General features: G+C 38.1%; 1 protein-coding gene across 4 annotated transcripts in view; it reads right to left on the reverse strand.

Moving 5' to 3' along the window:
* Positions 1–21,202, reverse strand: part of LNX2 (ligand of numb-protein X 2) — an 80,756-nt gene that overhangs the window by 38,937 nt on the left and 20,617 nt on the right. Inside the window, exon 2 of one of the 4 annotated variants that reach the window (XM_045069662.1) lies at positions 335–504. The exons of 2 other annotated variants lie outside the window; for them this stretch is intronic. The gene's annotated coding sequence lies outside the window, so the exon portion shown is untranslated. Of the gene's footprint in view, positions 1–334; positions 505–12,861; positions 13,652–21,202 lie in introns of those variants that run through there. One more of the 4 variants, XM_045069663.1, reaches the window with a different exon arrangement.

The following is a 21,202-nucleotide window of genomic DNA, read 5'->3' on the forward strand; positions in this document are numbered from 1 at the left end:
AATTCAGATGCTTAACGAACTGTGCCATCCAGGTGCCCCTCTGTAGATTATTTTTAATTCAGAAAGAAAGAGTCCTCACAGTCCTTAACTTTGGAGATCCAGCCCAGAAAAAAAGAGGCCATGAGCTAAAGATTCCCACCAAAGTACGGTTAGATGGGAAATCCCTAGGGCTCCTTTGACTTATCAACTTCAAGAGTCTCGGGCTACTCTCTCTTCAAGTGTCGTCCTGGCAAGTTCCTACTCAAACTCTACTTGCTCTGCAGAACCCCCCAGCCCCACTCCTACTCCTGAGTACATCCCCATTCCCTCTTGCCCTTGCTGCTCTTACACATACCTTCATTTCAACAATTACTACATTTGCCTTCTTGCTAATCTGTCTTCTCAGCTCTTTGAGGGTGAAGATAGCATCTTCTTTATTGTCTGTATTCGCCATTCTTGGCACATATTACACACTAAAAATGTTTTTGTGTCAGGCTCATACTTGGGTCTGAAATGTTAAGAGTGCTGAAATGATTAAAAAAAAATGAAATGAAAATGAAAAAATATCACTTTATAAACATATAGGAGAAGACCTTGCAATTTATGGCATTGCCAAGCAGTCGATATACTGGACCCTGCTCTATGATTACAAAGAATAAGATATAACTTCTTTTAGTCGTCAAAAGTCTGAGAATTTTGAATTTTTTTTTTTTACCTGATATCAATAGAGAAATACTCTCTTACTGTCTATGTGACACATCAGCTTTGATAATGCCTTTGGGTGTCAAACTTTTACACCTAAGGATCCCTTTATCCACTTGGGATAACTGTGGCAGTTCCTTAAAAAATTAGCATGCTACTACCATACAATTCAGCTACTGTGCTCCTGGATATTTACTCCAGAGAAGTGAAAGTCTCACATATATCTACAGCTTTATTTACAAGGGCCCCAAACCAGAAATTACGCAACCTTTAGTGGGTGAGTGGGTAAACAAACCAAGGAACATCTGTACTGTAGAATAGTACTCAGCAATAAAAAAGAATGAATTATTGCTGCACACAACCTGGACGAATCTCCAGAGAATTATGCTGAGTGAAAAAAGCCAATCCTAAAAGGCTCCTCACTACACTATGCCATTTAGAGAACGTTTCTGAAGTGACAATGGGATTGTTTAAATATTCATTTGTTAATAAAACAATAAACCCATTACACACCAGGATTTTTATGAAAAAGTTTTTTATGGGAAAAAAAATAACATTTCTTTTTCCAAAATAAGGAATATAGTGAGAAGAGAGGCCATTGTGTTATACCTTTACAAACCTGGAGCCTCAAATCTGTACATTTTCAATCTGTGGTGAGGTCACATGTATCCTCTGGAAACTCCATTGGGCACTCAGGATAGAATGACAGTGAGAAAGGCAGATAACGTCTTAGCATTAGTGGGAAAACAGTGTTGACCTTGCGGACCCAACAGAAGAGAATAAGGGACCCTGGGTCATACTTTGAGAATAGCTGGTACAGAGCACTAAAGGTATCTGATATGCTTTTTTCACAAAAAGTACCAGTTAATAACTAACACTACTGTTAAAAAAAACAGACTGAAAAAGGTCAAATGCTGAGATGAGCCCGCACTGGAGGAGTCTGTCTTTCCTGGAATAAAGCTCTCTCCACAGTGTTTTTTTCCTTCTGGAAGATGCATGCCTGGGTATTTAGCTGTATAGAAATATTTAGCATGCTAGATGACGGTCTTAAATGGATTTTTTTTTTTAAGATTTTATTTATTTGACAGAGAGAGAGAGAGAGAGAGCGCGAGCACACAAGCAAGGGGAGCAGGAGCGGGAGAAGCACGTAGCCCGATGCGGGGCTAGATCCTACAACCGTGGGATCATGACCTGAGCTGAAGGCAGATGCTTAAACTACTGAGACACCCAGGTGCCCCAAATAAATTCTATTCTTAATCAAAACGTACTTCCTATTGCATGTCAGTAAGAAAATTACAAAAGAACAGTTTTCAACAATTCCACACATACAATTCTCATTTTTCTACATAAAACTGTAATTCAGCACACTTAATATTTGTCTATCCCTTCTTATGATGTTGAAAAGCCATTCTGAAATTCTTAAGATGCTACTTGTAGTAACATGTACCTTATTTAATAATCTAGAAAATTAGTAAGCTAAGCAAAAAATGCTAGAAGCAATGAAACTTAGGCTCTATGCTCTATGCCAGCTGGGTAACTAGGTCACTATGCAATTAATTCTTTCATTCACCAAACGTTTATCCTACATGATATACGAGCACGTAGTATATCATATATATTCTGATGCCTTGGTTTCCTGTGTATAAACTATCAGCTTTGTCTAGATACTAACTGATCTCTCGCTTGCTCGCTCTCTCTCTCTCTCTCTCTCACACACACACACACATACATGGAGTTAAATATAGCTCTAAAAACTCTTATGATTCTGTCTTTTCATATCTAATAAAATGCTCAGTGATATGTCATATTTACCTGTCAGTCCCAAAATTTGTTATTGTTTTCGATAACTTCAGGATCTTAAATTTCTACAAAGTGGAGGTTAAACTGTGGTGAGCAGAGAAATAACCATCTGAAATGCCCTTCTACCACTAAGTCTTCCAATTTGAACCACTATGCTATGATGAAAAACTATTTTAAATGCAAAGAGATAAAGGCCAAAACCAAACTGAATTATCTCCCCAAATCTTAAAGGTTCAGATAGTGATACTAAAGCTGTATTTTTAAAAATCATACTATATTATGTTACCTTAGAGTAATTTAAAAATAGAATTGATATAAAACTGTTTTGAAAAAGAAACTTACCATATGGAATGTTAAACATGTCTAGACAGTAAAGTATCCAGACAAACCTCTGCCAATAATTAAAGACCTCTGTGGAAAGAACTCTATTCCAGGAAAGACAGGTTCCGGCAGCACGTGGGCTCTTCCCAGCAGCACTCCTTACCAGCCAGCTAAGCTGGGGCAATTTCTATCATCTTAGTGTCACAAATTCCAAAGTATTGCATATACCTAGAAGATGCAGGGTGAGTGGCGGGAGGGAACTACAGTTTTCATTGGTTCGGTTTTATTGCGGATGTTTACCAGCTGGCTATTATTTAAATGCTTCTCTCTATTACACTCAAAGGCAAGGGCTCTCATCTTAATAAATTAAATTATGTTTTCTTCTAAAGGATGAAAACATTCTTTAACTTCTTGCACAGCACATACAGAAAACATTTGTTTCCAAGTGACTGATAAGTTCTTAATTTTAAGGTCTTTTCAAAAATCTCTAATTTCAATGATTACAACTCCTAACTCTCAATTACCCATGGGAGTGAAAAGCATCAAAAGAGCCCCTGGAGTCAGAGTTCGTAGAGTTTGAGACCTGGGTTCAAAATCTGGCCCTGCCCCTATTTCACTAACAATGCGATATCGTGATGTGCACAGCACTTAAACGTCTATAAATCTCAGTTTCCTTGTGTGTAAAGTAACAATGGTTTCTTGCTTATATATAGGATTACTGTGAAGCTAAAAACATTACATGGCTGGAAAGAAAAAATAAAGTAAGACAGGGAAAGCACTACGCGAAGGGAAGATTTTTAAGTAAGTAAGGTGATCAGGAAAAGGCTATCAAGGGACACATCACTTAAAACCAAAAAGTGACTAGAAAGCCACACAGGTACCTGGTATAAAAATGTCTGTTCCAGACAAGTGCAATAATAAGTATAAAGGCCCGGAGGAGGGAATGTGCCTGGTGTGTTCACTGAACAGTGAAGAGGCCAGGGTGGAAGAAATGAACAAAGCAGAGAGAAGAAAACAGGTCAGAGCGGTAACTGGGGCTACTTAAATCTTGCAGGGCTTACAGAACTCTGGCTTTTACTCTGAGTAAGTACCTTAGCAGGATCACTGTGGGCTGTTGTGCTGAGAACACGGTGAAGGGGCCAAACCTACAAGCTACAAGCACTTAGGAACCTACTGAAATAGTCTAAGTGAGAGAGGCGGTTGAAAGAACCAGGTGGACATGTCTGAGCTCAAGAGAGAAGACTCAGTTCTGGATGTATTTTGAAGACAGACCAATATGATCTGCTGATGACCAAAATGTGTGCATGGGCTGATGGTGGGGAGAAAAAGTCCTGGATGATCCCAAGGTTTTTGGTCTAAACTGGAAAAACAGAATTGACATAATTGAGATGCAGAAGTATATCAGAGAGGAGGTTACATGGCTCGGCTCAAGCTTGGACATCGTAAGGTTGAAATGACCATCAGATCTCCAAGTAGAGACCCTGAGCAGGCAGCTAACTATACAAGCCCAGCTCAAGGGAGAGGACTGAGCAGGTCATATAAATTTAGGAAGCATCAGTGTGTAGAAAGGAAAAGTGTATAGACTGGAAAAGATCACCAGAGGAGAGTGGCTGAGTAAGCAGAAGAGAGGCCAGGGGACTGAGCCTTGAGAGAGTCCAACATTATAAAATCTGTGAGATAAGAAGGGACCAAGCTGAGGCGGAGTGGACACTGTGGTAGGAACAAAATTAGGAGGACAGTGAGCAGAAACCAAATAAAATGCTTCAAGGAAGAGGGAAGAACTGACTGTGTTAAATCCTGCAGGCAAGTAAAATAAGATTAAGACTGAGAAATAAGCCTTGGATTTAGCAACATGAAATTCGCCAGTGACCTTGATACAGAGTTTTGGTGGAATGAGAGCAAACGCTTCCTGGAAGAGTTCAAGAGAGAACTGGAAGAGGGGAATTAGAGCACAGACAATTCTTTTGAGAAATCATGCCATAGGGGAAAGGGGGAAATCTTGAATTCCAGGAGGAACTGAGACTATCAGAGGTCGTAGCACTCCCCCCACCCCCTTTAACAAAATGACACTTTTCAACCACACATGTTCAAGTTTATTTTATTTATATACATCCTTAATTCCTTCTTCTTGCAACGGATCTCCCAATCCCTGTCTGAAAGCGAATTCCCCATCCCCATCTCCCCCGACTTGGGCTGTCTCATACCTTTTGACAGCCTATGTCATGTTTCTTATCTTTCTTCAACCTCTCTTTTCCCTCCACATAAAGCTCATGTCTTGACAGCTTTAAAAATGAAAACAGGGGTGCCTGGGTGGCTTCGTGGGTTAAAGCCTCTGCCTTCAGCTCAGGTTGTGATCCCAGGGTCCTGGGATGGAGTCCCGCAACAGGCTCTCTGCTCAGCCAGAAGCCTGCTTCCTCCTCTCTCTCTGTCTGCCTCTCTGCCTACTTGTGATCTCTCTTTCTCTGTGTCAAATAAATAAATAAAATCTTTAAAAAAATAATAAAAATAAAAATGAAAACAAAAGACGGGTCTACACGTATTACCCTTTCTCCCACGTTCGTTTCACCTCCAGTCTATCTGAAATGTAAGACCATCAGTGCAAACTTCAGTTCTTTACCCAAAGGGCTTCCATCTCCATCAGCCTGAGACTGGTTTTGTTGTGGCCAGAGTGTCTAACTGCCAAATCTCATGATCACTTCTCAGTTCCAGCTTCTTGCTTTACTTCCCTGCCATTCACTAACTGCCCTCTGAAATGGTGAATAAAATTTTGATTCCTACCAGAAATGTGTAAGCATGCTAAGTTCTCCCAAACTGCTCTGAGGTTATTTTTATTCTTTTTAATATTTATAAATCTGACCATTTAAAATACAAGTGTAATATCTAATTTTTCCTTTAGTTGCACCTCTTTGACTAACTTTTTATAATTATTATACTTATTTCTCTGCTGAGCACCTCTATATCCCTGGTCCATTTCTATTTCTATTAAATTATAGTGTTTTTCTTGACAAGAGGTTAACGTATTAGTTATAAAACCTCTTTGGCTGATTAAAAAAAAGTCTTTGATTATAATTTGCTCTTTGGCTGATTAAAAAAAAGTCTTTGATTATAATTTTCCCCTAGGCATCCTATATGCCTGCATGTCCATTGACATAAAAAAGTTGTGCATTTTCATGTAATTAAATACATTCATTTGTTCCTTTAAAAATGCTTCCACTATTCTAGTCCTCCATAACAAGATGATAAAGATGTGCTGTATTTTCTTTATTTGTATAGTTTTTAATAAAATGATTATCACATTGTTCTGGTCAGTATGTAATATGAGTACAGATCTACCTTTATTTTTCTCCCAACAGTTATTAGATAACTGTCCTAGTTCCCATATATGTGACTCACACTTACGTTCAAAAACCATGTCATTATTTCCTTCTAAGGGATCCTATTATAGCACTTCCTAATGGTACTTCTAGACTCCAGCACCCTATAACTAGAACCAGAGAAGCCTGTTTCTTTCCCACTCTCTGCCTCGTTTTCCACACCCAGTCACCAAGTTCCCACCGACCCCCCCCACACCCAGAACACACTGCTTGTGTGTCCTGCACCCTCCATCCATCCCACCACTGAGACCAAATTAGACTGCAGTTACGTGTTGCACCCGTTCTTTTAGCCACCACCCAAAAGGGTTTTCAGACATGCTCCTCCTCTCCCAGCTACCTTACAACACTAGGATTCCCCCAAACAGTGATACTATTTTCTTCACATTCTTCTGCAGCCCCCAGTTGCTTCTACAAAAGGAAAGCCAAGTTCTCCAACCTGGCACTTAAACCTTCCAGATCTGGCTCCTCTAGTTTCATTTCCTGACACAATTTTACACATTCTACCCTTTGGCTACCCTAAAGTACTTACAACTTTCTGACCTCAGCATGCTAGTCCCTCTGCTTGGAATTTCCTCTCCTGCCTTGTTGATCTGCAGATCCCTCTCCATTTAATGGTCAGCTCAAGGGAACCCTCTGCTACAGAGCTGGTTCTCATCCACCCAAACAAAATCACTCACTCTGTCCCTTGTGCCACCATTTTATTATTATTTCATTATGCCTTCACTGCTGCAGTGAGCTCTCACTTGCTTAGATGTATCGCCCCTGCTGGGCATCCCTTAAAAGCCAGGTAGCATGTCTTACATTATGCATAGGCCCAGCACCTTGTAGCGCGCATGACACACCATGTAGTTAATAACAATCTCAAGACTGAAAGAGAAAATGAACAAATGAGTCCTCTGCTTTCACTTGTCTCGCCAACTCTGGATTCTAGCACTGGAATTTTCCCATTGCCTCTGTTCTAAATCAGGCTCCTGTAACTTCTTGATTGCCTCTTGTTTCTCGTTTCACCACCCCATGACAAAAGATGATCTCATGACAAACAACTATGATTCTATCATTTCCCCTTATAGGAAAAAAAATCTGTTAATAGAAGATAGGCCAGGTATCTTAACAGGATATATCTGATTCTTATTCCCACCTCTAAGGTTCCAAACCGCGGGTTCTAGCCAGATGCTTCTTCAAACCCCCCCTGAACATAGACCTCATACCACTCTGTTTCCAGGGATTGCGGGTTCGTCACTCTTCTTGGATAATATCTTCCTGAGTCTCTTCTTCCGTTTTCTCCCTTACTTCCTCCTCTTCTCACCTCTGCACCCCGCATCACACTCCCCTTACTCTTCCCACCAATTTCCTAGACTTCTTCCCTATTCCATACTTACCTCCTTAAATAGAAAATAAAGATTAATTATGCTCTATATCCATGATTCTTTCACCTAAAGCATTACAACTGAATCAATTTGTTAGTTTTTCTGCCACCTCCCTTAATGTTTGTCACCTGTTTCTCTCTCTCTCTCTCTGACAAAGATCCCACAGAGAGAGAGAGAACTTGTAGTTTGTTGCTGCTAATCCGCTCTAGGCTGGGCATTCACATACGCAAACTTATTAGGAACTTGGAGCCAGGAGCCGGGCTTGGTGAGGCTTGGGGGAAAAAAAAATCACAAGGTGTGTGGCTTCCGTGAAGCAAATTGGACACAAATGGTTATAGTGCTCGCCAGTCTTTTTCATGCCTGGTATTTCACCATTCACCATTCTTCCTAAACAATGAATTCTAGAGGTACCTGGGTGGCTCAATCATTAAGCAGCTGCCTTCAGATTAGGTCATGACCCCAGGGTCCTGGGATGGAGCCCGCATCAGACTCCCTGCTCCCACTCCCTCTCCCACTCCCCCTGCTTGTATTCCCTCTCTCACTGTCTCTGTGAAATAAATAAATAAAATTAAAAAAAAAAAAAAGAATGAATTCTAAATTAGAGTCCTCGATGGAGTAAAAAGAAGTACATTTGGTCAGGAAATCTAGCTGATCTCGTGATCCAGCATAATTAAGTTACCAGAGCTGCGTTATAGCTTTGCCAATGTGAAACCTCAAGAATGGTTAGTTCCTCCTCACCCTCGTGTTCGCTCTAATAAATAAATAAAATCTTTAAAGAAAAAATAGAAGAAGAATGGTTGGTTCCAGTGAACTAAATCCCTTAATCCATATGTGGAAGTGGCTTACTCATAAACCAAAATGTCATCTTAAGATATCATGTGAAATGTAACTGCCAAGCAGATCAGGTGTAAGGGAGCAGATTTTCACTTGCTTGGTGAGCCTCTCACTCTGGATTTTATATGTATGTACATACATCTTATCTGGAATACATATACATGTCTATCCCTTCGGCCCTTCACCACGATGGCATCACAATGCATCTCCTCAGCTTACCTTCATTTTACACTTTACACATAAACAGGTTTTACTTAGAAATTTGACCTATGAGGGGTGCCTGTGTGACAGAGCTGGTTAAGCGTTAGATCTTGGTTTCAGCTCAGGTTGTGATCTCAGGGTCCTGAGACTAGGGAGCACTAGTGGGGCTCTGTGCTCATCAGGAAATCTGCTTGAGACTCTCCCCCTCCCCTGTCCTTCCCCCCACTCACACTCACTCCTTCTCTCACATAAATAAATCTTTAAAAAAAACATACTTACCTATGAGATTTAAACTAAAATCTGAGATTTTAACTGAGATTTTAATCTGAGATTTAAAACAGATTTAAACTAAACTAAACTTACTTACCTATGAGATGTACCATTTTCAACTATAATCTAGGGAGAGGAATTATGAAATGAAAGAAAGAATCAAGTCATACTACAGAATAGGGTTACTTCTGGAACACTGTTTTGTAGAATACCTATTCTTAAATATGGGATGTTCAGATTCCTTTTCAATATCTCAAAGACTGACAGTTCTTGAATGTGTTTTTAAATACTGTAATTTTCTGTCCTGTTAGAGCCTCTAACTTAAGATAAATATTAACTTAAGATTTTGAAAAGTGGCAATAATTACTTCTAGGTATTTCAATGATTTTATTATTAATATTAAAAGACAGACAATTTAAGAAACAAGAAATTTCACAATTCCTATTGGTTTCTATATCTTAGTCCTAAGCAATACATCCACAAAAATCTAATGGTTTTGTTGGAAAAAAAAAAAAAAAACCTTAAACTTAGAATTATATACATATAATTCTAAATTTTACATATATAATTCTAAATTTTAAAGTTTTTTTTCAAAAAATGGAATATTTTCATTTCAAAAAATATATATACACACATCCATATAATATGCCACTATTTGACAAGTCATTTTCTACTCCAACATTTTATATTGTTGTTTCTTTCATTCCTCAAATTTTTTTATCAAGAGAGTGGACTTATAATTTTCTAGTTTAAAATATATGTTGCTTAGCAGTCCAGTATAAAAACTTATCCTGTTTCTAGAAGCCATCTGATTGAATCTGAAATAATCTATGAACTACGCCATATACACATACATAAATCTTAACACTTTCAGAAAAGAAAACCGTAATTAGGGTAGATGTTCAGCATAGCTAATACAAAATAGAAAAGCAGAACAATAATTTTTCCACAATTATGGAGGCTTATTATCATTTCTCTTGACGTACTAAATATATTCTCTTGATGTACTAAATATAAATCATAACACCTTAGAATGTTTCCTCACTTTTAAGAATGCCTATAGTGGGGTGCCAGGGTGGCTCAGTGGGTTAAAGCCTCTGCCTTTGGCTCAGGTCATGGTCTCAGGGTCCTGGGATCGAGCCCCACATCGGGCTCTCTCCTCAGCAGGGAACCTGCTTCCTCCTCTCTCTCTGCCTGCCTCTCTGACTACTTGTAATCTCTATCAAATAAATAAAGAAAATCTTAAAAAAACAAAAACAAAAACAGAATGGCTATAGTGTCTGGACCAGTAGGAAACAGAGCTTAAGGAATGTGAAAAATATCCTTAATTCCTAGGTTTTTTTGCTTAAACACAGAAATTTTAAAATATTTCCTTTTTATTTAAATGAATTCACATAAACAATTAAGCAATTATAAGATAGTTATCAACTACCTTATATTTACAACATTTCTTGTGATTAAGTACATATGGTATAAACAACTCAGTAACATATGCTTATTAACCTTCTGAATGATGAACATGTCTTTCTAACTTTATTTCTGCAACGGTTGGAGAAGTACAATAATACACACGAAAACTGCTGTGTTGCAATGTACCTATTATGTACGTGGGGAAGTGAAACGTATGATACGTAAAATATTATTTAATCATAAAACAACTTATAGTCAGGCTTAGTAAAATTACTTTAAGGATATGTATACTATTTTTAATGTAGATGAAATACTATTAAGTACTCAAATATTAGCAATATTAGCTGTAGCATGCTTAATAATTGAAAAGGGCAGTTAGAGGAGTCAGTCTTTATACTATATAATTTACAAATGCCCCACACTTCTAATACCAAATTTCAGAGTTAAAGGAGGAATGAAAAAGATATTACTGAGTATATTAACTTCTGATAAAAAAGGAGTTAGTATAAGTTAATTACTGATTTTAAAAATATTTTCCCCCAAACACTATTATCTTCTAACTACCATCTGCCCAGGCAATTGCCTTTCGTTTTTGGCAGGGGTTGGTGGTGGGGAGACACTTATAAGTAGGTTTATCATTTAAAAATATTCACTTAAAAATTTGTAAGCCATATATTATACTAACTTATATCAGTAAATTATAAATCATTGGCCAACTAGTCAAATAAAAAGTAGTTACATTAGACAATATATTTGTTCTTTAACTTAAAACATAACATACAGAGCAGTAACAGCAGTACTAAGTGGGATGGGGATCACAGGTGACTACTTTTTTCTTACGTTTACCTGTGTTTTCTAAAACGGCCATTAGCAACTTGTATAATAAAAATCAAGTTTAGGGGCGCCTGGGTTGCTCAGTGGGTTAAAGCCTCAGCCTTCGGCTCAGGTCATGATCCTGGGATCCTGGGATTGAGCCCCACATCGGGCTCTTTGCTCAGCAGGGAGCCTGCTTCCTCCTCTCTCTCTGCCTGCCTCTCTGCCTGCTTGTGATCTCTGTCTGTCAAATAAATAAATAAAATCTTTAAAAAAAATCAAGTTCATTTGTTAATTTAAGAAGTAATACATACTCTCCAAATTAACAAAATAGTGTGTGAAATTGATAAATGAAGAAGGGGAAGAAAGAAAAGGGGACCTACATAGGGATGGGGCATGTGAGGACAGGTCTCTAGCTTCTTACCAAGTTCCTACCATTCAATGGTAGGAGCATGACACGGATAGAGTATAAAGATCTTCAGGATCTCTTTGACATTATTATTTCTTTCTGTGTGCTAAATATAAAAGTCTAGATTAAACTTTCTTAAAAGTGAGGATTTCAATAACATATCCCAAGGCAGTGTTAAAAAGGGGTAGTTAGATCATAAGAATTCCAGAGAAAGGGGATCAAATAAAAACAGCAACTTGTATTACAGGAAGCTCCCTATTTCTGTAAAGGCACTCACTCAGAGACAGCCACCCCAGTGAAGCCAGGCATGTGAGATCTGAATAGGACCTATCCTTCCATGCCTCCAAGGATAAAGAACTGTGGAGGCCCAGAGTTCGGCCAAACACCTGGGGGAATTAATAAAGGGAAAGTTCACGAAATGGAACTGGGAGGCTAGAAGTAGGAGCCATCCCACTCAACAGTCAATTACAGGAAGAACAATCAATTACAGACTGCAACAGAAGAATCCTTAACAGGAAAGACTCATTAATTACAGGCCCCAACAGGAAAAGATGGACATTGTATCTCCTAGGAGGAATCAGCTGCCCCTGGCAACTCAACCAATGAGAAATTATCACCACCCTGAACTCTTGTTTTTCTCAAAGGCACTTTTGTTCAAAACAACCCCTCCCAACTTCCTCCTTCTTCTCCATAAAATAACATTCCTCCTCTTTGTGGGGCTTGCCTATTGCGTGACAAACCTTGCATGTCTTAAATCGAAATTTTCTGCTATTCCCAAGTAAACTCATTTTTGCTATTGAAGTAACTTTTATTTTTAAGGCTATCACTCATAAGAGTACAAAGAGAGTTTATTCCGTTGTATCTAATCTTTTGCACAAAAAGGTCTTACTAGCCTGTAGAATTCTATCTGTGAGAAAGTCCCAAGGACCAAGGGGTCGTCCTATTTTGACCCTGTCCATCCCAATGAAGAGATTAATAATCTAACAGTCTTTGATAAACTCAAAACAAGTAAACCCAGTTATTCTCTGCCTATAATCCTATAATCTTACAGGATTAGAATCCTGTACTCTAACTTTTCAGCTTCTTTATATCTCAGGTATAACTGCAACCCCCTACTACTACTATTCTTGGACCATTCTAGTTCATTTAGTGCCCATCCAAATCTGTTTACCACCAGAAATCCAATAACCCATAATTTGCTCCCTCCCCACAAATCCTCTTCAAATACAGGTTTCCCCCACTATCTGAGAGCAGAGCATTCCAATGAAATCTTTTGTAAATTGAAATGGCATAAAGCAAAGAAGCAATCACTATTAATTTATATGGAAAGATTCCTGAGCATTCCCAGACCCAAAAAAATCTCTTAAGCTTTTTCTCATACCTTAGGACACAACTTGCCAAAAGATGCACAAAATAAATGGAGACAAAGCACAGATGCTCACAGACACAGTTCAAAGCTTTGGTGGTTTGATGGCAAGATGGAGAGCTCAGCTCGCCCCGAAGGGCTGTGGGGCTGCTGTGGCCCGTCCGGATGTGCACAGCCTCTGCTCAACACACAACAAATGCTGGCTGCTATTTTTGCTTTTGGGTCTTTTTTTTTCTTCCTTTGTAAAAGCAAAAATCCTCTTTGGATTTCTTTCAATTAGTGAAAACAGATAGGTCCTTTGAAAAAGCAGAGAGGCAGAACACAAATTTTTGAAAAGCAGGGATACCTGTAATTTTGACTATAACTACTCTTAATAATAAAATACACACATATATAAAACTGAGAGATTCAGTTAAGCACGAGAGGCAGATTTTCAAATGCAGAGGTGTTAAAATGGTGGTTGCCTATTTTATTGAGTTAAATAATTCTACCAATATACAGAAAACAAGGAAATTAATGGCTTTTGAGAAATTTATTCATCCTTTCAAAATATTATGTCAGGATATTGCTTCTGAATGGATTTAGAATTTCATGGTCATAGATATTATACTGTAGACTTTAATGTAATTTTAATTACATTAATTACATGCATCTTTAATGTATTAAATTATACCCCATAAATATTTACTGAGTGCCCAGTATGTGCTAGGCTGGGAACCAGGCAAATAAAATTGAGTATCTAATCCACAACTCTATTAACTGAATACATTTATATCACCATTTTCAACCTGTGTGTGTATATATATTTTTACAACAACAGTTTTTAAAAGAACAAATTTGATCAAAACTGGAATAAAAGAAAAATTCTTTTGAATTTGTGGCTCTCAGCAGATAAAATGTTTTCAATGTACATTCTCTTCATTTTAATTTATTTCACTGGAATGTAAAAAGCAGATAGACATGTAGGGTAAATACTCATAAAAGGAAATCCTTTGGCTTAGAGAATAATCATAAAGCAGGCCAGAAATCCATTACACAAAAATAAATATTTTCAGGGCCCTGGGTGGTTCAGTGGGTTAAAGCCTCTGCCTTCAGCTCAGGTCATGATCCCAGAGTCCTGGGATGGAGCCCTGCATCGCATTGGGCTCTCCACTCAGCAAGGGAGCCTGCTTCCTCCTCTCTCTCTCTGCCTGCCTCTCTGCCTACTTGTGATCTCCGTCTGTCAAATAAATAAATAAAATCTTATTTTATAATAGTTATTTTATTTATATTAAAAAATAAATAAAAGTATCAGAAATATTTCCAATCAAATATGACATATAATTATTTGTACTTATGAATTGTGAGGATGACTTTTAATCTACATGACTACTGAAGTATCCAGTTCACAGAATTTACAGATTCATTATTTAACTAGATGAACTTTATTTCTAAAAACAAATTCTGATAGAAAAGATGGGGAAAAGGAATGGGCCCACTGAAACGATGTTAAAGTTAAAGATGAGGCCAGCCCTTAGATCAATGCTAGGTCATAAACTTTATTTTCTTCATCTTTTCTCTCCTCATCTATGTCCTTTCCCTTCTCATATTTCAGTATTACATTCAGTATTACATTCTCTACCCTTACCTGCCTTTTCTTTCTTAAACAAAATCTAAGGAAATAAATCTCAATAAACTGGTTTATATAAGATTTATGAAAATTAATATACTACCCTATTCTAAGGACATTTGTATATAACGGAAGACAAAATGAAATATTAAAGGAACAAATCTTTAATTGATTTAAGATACTGCCAAAGAAAGATATCTGAGTGGACCAGACTTAACAAGGAGATTTTCCCATACTCCCAGTACTATAAGGCATGGATAGATGCCTCTTTGTAGAGTTTAACCTGCTGGCATGAGAGTCTCTAACAGAGGAATTCAGACCTTCCTCCCCTAACAAAATATGCATTTTTCCCCCTCAAAAATGATCAGGCATCCATCAGCCTTCCTGTTTTTTCCATTATCAATAGGACAACTCTCTATCACTAGATAGATTATAGCTAGAGGAAAATGATGTGATAGGATTATCTATGGCAGCAGATTTGGTACAGGTTAGGAGGTATGGCAATAATGCAGGAAGGCAAAACAGAAAGTTCCTGCAATGGTAAAGATAAATGGTAATGAGAACTTGAACGAATGTAATGAGTAGGAACAACCAAATGAGGGGTGGATTTGAGCAACACTGCAGGATGTTCAAATAATAAAGAGAGAAACAAGAGGGCGAGGGGTCAGCATATCAAAACCAGCACAGATATATATGGAAGAAAAAAGAGCTACACATGAATTTTCCTCACATTTCCCAACAAAATACAACTACATACCTTATAATTCAAGATTAGCTTCTCAATCATAAATATAAGAATTTCCTGATATTTTCTAAAGCCCAAATTTAGTAACCCATTTATTATTGTACTCTGTGATTTATCCTCTGTGGAGAAATAAAATATCTTGCAAGATTTACAAAAAAATGTCCATCATCTGGAAGAGCTGTAGACTCAGACTCTAACCTTCTGCTTTGCAGCACAAAAGCACTGGGCTAAACAACCAGCAAAGCTTCTTCCAGCTCAATCCTTCCAGCACAGCACGGGACAGGGAGGGTGGGTAGTTTGGAGGAAGGAAGTCTCATCACTGTTTAAAAGTAAAACACAGCTATGGTCAACACCTATGGCCCACCCTGTCTGAAATACTGATGTCCAGTAAGCTAAGGAAAAACACAGTGTAGCCAGAAAAAGATTTGAGATGCAGGCAACTAAAATAAGAACAAGCGAAAACAACAAGACCATGAGGAGAGGACAAAATATTGGGATTTTTGTTGTTAGACAACAGCCACATGACTGATGCCATGAAGAGACAGTGTAAATTAAACAGGGTTTAACTCATGAGAGCAATTTTAACATAAAAAAGGAATGACTGAGGAGAGAGTTATAATAGCCGATATTTACTGAGGGCTTACTATATATCAGGCATGCTATTAACGGAGATGGGGAATTATCAGATTTAATCCCCATGAGTTTGATATGGTTAGCAGCAGCAACCTCATTTTTCAGATGAGGAAGCTGAAAGTAAGAAACATTAATAACTTGCCCAAGATGCCAAAGCTAGTAACTGATCAGTTACTAGTTGCCTGATTCAAATCAGGCAATCTGATTCCAAACCCATAATTTTTTAAGTACATATACTTAAAGTAAATATGCAGAGGTTCTACAAGCCAAAATATACACAAACTCATATATGTTCATATAAATAAATGGATGATAGACCCGGAGGGAAATTATTTATTTTCTGTTGTTAGTTAGCATCGTAGAGGCTAACTTCCAGAAGAAAACAGATATTGCTCTTTGTATTTAAGGGCCAAAATACTAGGGAGGCCTTGTATTTTCAGTTTCAAGGGAATTTCCCACAAATTTGCATTTTCATTTTTATATTTACTATGATAAAATGGGGCCTTCAAAATCAGCATTCCTTTTTAACTCACAAAATCCAAATAACTTTTTGCTTCTGCATTCAGTATCAAAATCAACATAAAACTGTACAGCATCTCAATTTTTGAGATGTTCCTCAATCTCTAAAAGTTTCATGGAAACCATTTACTCATATTTGCCATGGGGCATAAAATTTTTACAAAGTTCTGACTGCAACCTTCATCTATGAAAGGGTGTATAAAGAAATGCTTTAAGGGCGCCTGGGTGGCTCAGTGGGTTAAGCCGCTGCCTTCGGCTCAGGTCGTGATCTCAGGGTCCTGGGATCGAGGTCCGCATCGGGCTCTCTGCTCGGCAGGGAGCCTGCTTCCTTCTCTCTCTCTCTGCCTGCCTCTCAGTGTACTTGTAATTTCTCTCTGTCAAATAAATAAATAAAATCTTTAAAAAAAAAAAAAGAAAGAAAAGAAATGCTTTAACTATGCTTGCAGCTTTCCTCTGGGCCTTTAAGGTATTAAAGGAAACTTCATGTTATTTTAATTTTTTTTCAAAGATTTTATTTATTTGAGAGAGAGAGCGTGCTCAAGTGGGCAGAGAGGCAGAGTGAGAGGGAGAAACAGACTCCCTGCTGAGCAGGGAGCCCAGCTCAGGTCCTAATTCCAGGATCCTGGGATCAGGCCCTGAGTCCAAGGTGGACATTTAACTGACTGAGCCACCCAGGCACCCCAACAATCCTAACTTATGATGCCTAGTAAGAGAGGTTCACTTACGTTACAGACAATATAATTATGTTCTAACTATGTAAAGGTTATTAGTATTACTTATTAACAAAGGATTCTTAAGAAAGAAAATCAGTAAGTGATAGACAGTAGAATGAAAACAAACAACAAAGTTATCTAGCAGAAACAGAACAGCATTCATGCTTTCCCAACTCCTAGAGCTCTGCAGCAAACTATTTTAATGGAAAGGAAAACCTTCAAAAGAGTACTGGAAAAGTGAATATTTAACAACTCTCCCTCAAATTAAATTTTTAAACTTTGGTTCTCAAACCCAATACACCTCCATCTAAAAATTCAAATTTTTGTGTCTTGGTTAACAATGGCAGCAGCAAATATCACCTACAGAGTATTATAGTAACCCCAACAGCCTTGGTTGCTGTTTCCATGGGAACAGTCCAAATTAAGAAAACCTAAGAGTAAAACATAATGTATTTTAAAAAGCAAAACACATTACGTTGTTTTTCCCTATCAGTTAACTAACATGGCACATAACAGGTACATAAATTAAGCACTAGAAAGTTCATGATTCATTCAACAAACATTTGCTAGTCATAGGCTGCATGCCAGGCACTGTGGTGGGGAGAGGGTTACTGTGGAGAGCTAAACAGACAGTCCTTGCCCTCACGATCTTAATCTAGTACAAAGGTCTTAATTAGCCAGTGTCACAAATATATATAAAACAATAAAAATACAAGATCTATCTTTAGAGGAGCCCAACAAGGAAGTTCAAGGTAAGGCTTCCCCGAGAATGTGATGTTTTAGCTGATATGTGAGGAAGGTCAACTGAAAAGTCCTTAGAGAGCATGAGGAAAAACCTGGGAAATCTGCAGGGGTAAGAGTAATCCACAAGGTGCTGGGGACAATGTTAAGGACTTGGATGTTTGTTCTATAAACAAAAAGAAGGTATTGAAGGGTTCTAAGAAGGACAATGATGAGATGAGATCTGTAATTTCAAACACTTATTCTGGATATATTGTGAAGCAAGAATTAAGGGGAAGTCTGAAAGAATGGAGGGAGTCCAGTTAAAAAAAAAAAACCATGAGAGTAGTCTGAGAGAAAAAAGAAAACTTGAATTAAGATGCTAGCAGTATAGAGCAGGAATGATTAGCAGGCAGGTAAGGACTGAAGAGACTCCCACATTATATTATACCTATAAGATAAAGAGCCACAAAAGGAAAAGTATCTGGGGGAGGTGACATCCTTCATAGCATGATAACAAAATACATACCTGGTTGTTTCAAAGACACCATAACAGACCCAGAATCAAACCCACAATCATTTCCACCAAAATTTGGTCCTCCACTGGAGAATGGGCTCACCATATAGGCACTTAAGCCAGAAACGCAAAGGGACTTTTGATACTGCCCTCTCCCTTACCTCCCACACCTAACCCAGTATGAAGGCTTACCCATTATACTCTGCATAATTCTGCTCTGGACTTCACTCTCCAGCTTTTATTTCTTAGCACAGTCCTCATGGATTTCACTTCTCCATTCCACAGATTCTCTATTTGTTCCTTTAAAGTGTCATGCCCTGTTTTGGCGCAAGGAATTTGCAAATATTCCATCTGCCTGTAGTATGCAATACTCTTTCCCACTATCCTCTCCTAGAGAACTTCTTGTTTTTTGTTGTTGTTGTTTTGGTTTGGTTTGGTTTTGGTTTTTAGTTTTTTTTTTAAAGATTTTATTTGACAGAGAGAGAGAAATCACAAGTAGGCAGAGAGGCAGACAGAGAGAGACAGGGGAGGAAGCAGGCTCCCTGTAGAGCAGAGAGCCCGATGTGGGGCTCAATCCCTGGGATCATGACCTGAGCCAAAGGCAGAGGCTTTAACCCACTGAGCCACCCAGGCGCACCAACTCCCTGTTCTTTAAAATGTGATGTCTAAAACAAACAAACAAAAAATGTTTCATGTGGCACCCAAGACTAGGATAGACCCCTGTTACCTGGTCTTGTAACACCCTTGTGTTTCCCTCTGAGTACTTATCAAAGTAATTATTTATCTGTATGATTATTTTATATGTCTCCCCCACAGAATGGAAGCTCTGTGAGTGCTGGGCTCGTGTTCTGTTCAGCATTACAGTCTTAGCACCAAACACACCAACTAGCACACAGGATAAGATCAATAATTTAAAAAAATCAATCATTAATTCAAAATTACTGATAAATTACCCAGGATATATAAAGGAGAGAAACAATTTAGGCTAGGTTTACATATCTATATGAGAACGGAAAGTGTATTTAACAGGAGTAAGACAGTCTTTTCCCTCAAAGAACTTCCAATCTAGCCAGCAGACAACGATCACACAAGCAAAATATGCATAGAGACAGAAGCATAATGGCAGGATCATTCACTACATAAAGAGCCCCTAAGCAACACTGCTTATAGATACAAACTGAATGATCATCTCTGTAGGATTCTTCCAGCTGCAACTGACAAAATCTGACTGAAATTGGCTTTAAAAAAAAAAAAAAAGTCAGGTGAATGGACTCAGTACTCTCTCTCTCTTGCTTCCTCTGGACACACAGGCTGTATGAACCTGAACTTGGGAAATTTCTTACCACTCCCTCCCTCTACCCCGTCAATTAAAAAACCAACAAGGCATTATATAAGCAACATGCAATACATTCCCAGAGAAACCACACAATTTATAATAATCTATTTAAAGACATTGCCACTCAGTCCCAATTTTCTTTCTTCTTTTTTTTTTCTTCTGTGGCAGAGGTGGGGGGTGGGCAGAGGGAGAAAGAGAATCCAGAGGAGGTTCCATGCCCTGCGTGGAGCCCAAAGTGGGTCTCAATCCCACAACCCCAAGATCATGACCAGTCCTAAACCAAGAGTCAGAATCTTAACCAAATGAAACACCCAGGTGCTCCCTACATTTTGTTTCAAAAAAAAGGAAAACTGCCAATAATCCCAAAGAAAGACAACTGTATTAATGAGCTACAATTACCTCTCTGTACCTTGACTCCTCAAATAAGGCTATGACTTAGTATAATTAAAAATATAGATAAATATCACTGAAGCAAAGAGAAACAAAATAAGGTTTATATAACTAATCATGCATGAAAAAACAGGCCATAAAAAGTTCCATTATCAATTAATATTTTTCCAACAATTTATTATGAAAATTTTCTAAATTTAACATTTTTTACAGTGAATGCCTTTATCTTACAAATACACCATTAACATTTGATGTATTTGCTTTATCCCGTATCTACCCATCCTTCCCTCCATCATAGCTTTTTAGGTACCTCGGAGTATAATGCAGAAGTCAGTATGCCTCTTTCTAAATGTTACAGCATGCATATCATTAACTGAAGTTTGATATTTGTTTGTATTTTTTCTTTAGAGGTAAAATTAATATCTGTGCATTGTTTAAAGTATATATTCATTGAGTTTCTAACCAATGCATACATCTATGTAACACAAACCTCTATTAAGATGTGGGACATAATCATCACCTCAGAAAGTTCCCTCATGTCCCTTCCTAACCACAACCCTGATTTTTTTTTTTACCATAACAGATTAGTTTTGCTTATTCTAGAATATCATCTATATGGAAACATGGAGTACATACTCTCGTGTAAGGCTTCTTTTATTCAGCACCCAGTTGGGGTATATATTAGCAGTCTGTTCTTTTCATCCCTCAGCAGTACCCCCACTTTATCATGCTACTTATTGGTAGACAACTGGGCTGTGTACAGCTTTTGGTGATTATGAATAAAAGCTTCTATGAATATTCTTGTACAAATCTTCCTACGAGCATATGTTTGTGTAAATACTTGAGAGTGGAAGACTTGGGACTCAAGATACATCTATGCTTGGTTTTATTTAAACACACAGTGGGGGGACACCTGGGTGGCTCAGTGGGTTAAAGTCTCTGCCTTCAGCCCAGGTCATGATCCCACGGTCCTGGGACCAAGCCCCACATCAGGCTCTCTGCATGGCAGGGAGACTGCTTCCTCCTCTCTCTCTGCCTGCCTCTCTGCCTACTTGTGATCTCTGTCTGTCAAATAAATAAATAAAATCTTAAATAAATAAACACACAGTGGGGCACCTGGGTGGCTCAGCAGTTAAGCGTCTGACTCTTGGTTTTAGTTCAGGTCATGATCTCT

Source organism: Mustela putorius, unplaced genomic scaffold (genome assembly GCF_011764305.1).
Source record: "Mustela putorius furo isolate JIRA1106 unplaced genomic scaffold, ASM1176430v1.1 tig00003942_pilon_pilon_pilon, whole genome shotgun sequence".
Taxonomy (NCBI): Eukaryota; Metazoa; Chordata; class Mammalia; order Carnivora; family Mustelidae; genus Mustela; species Mustela putorius.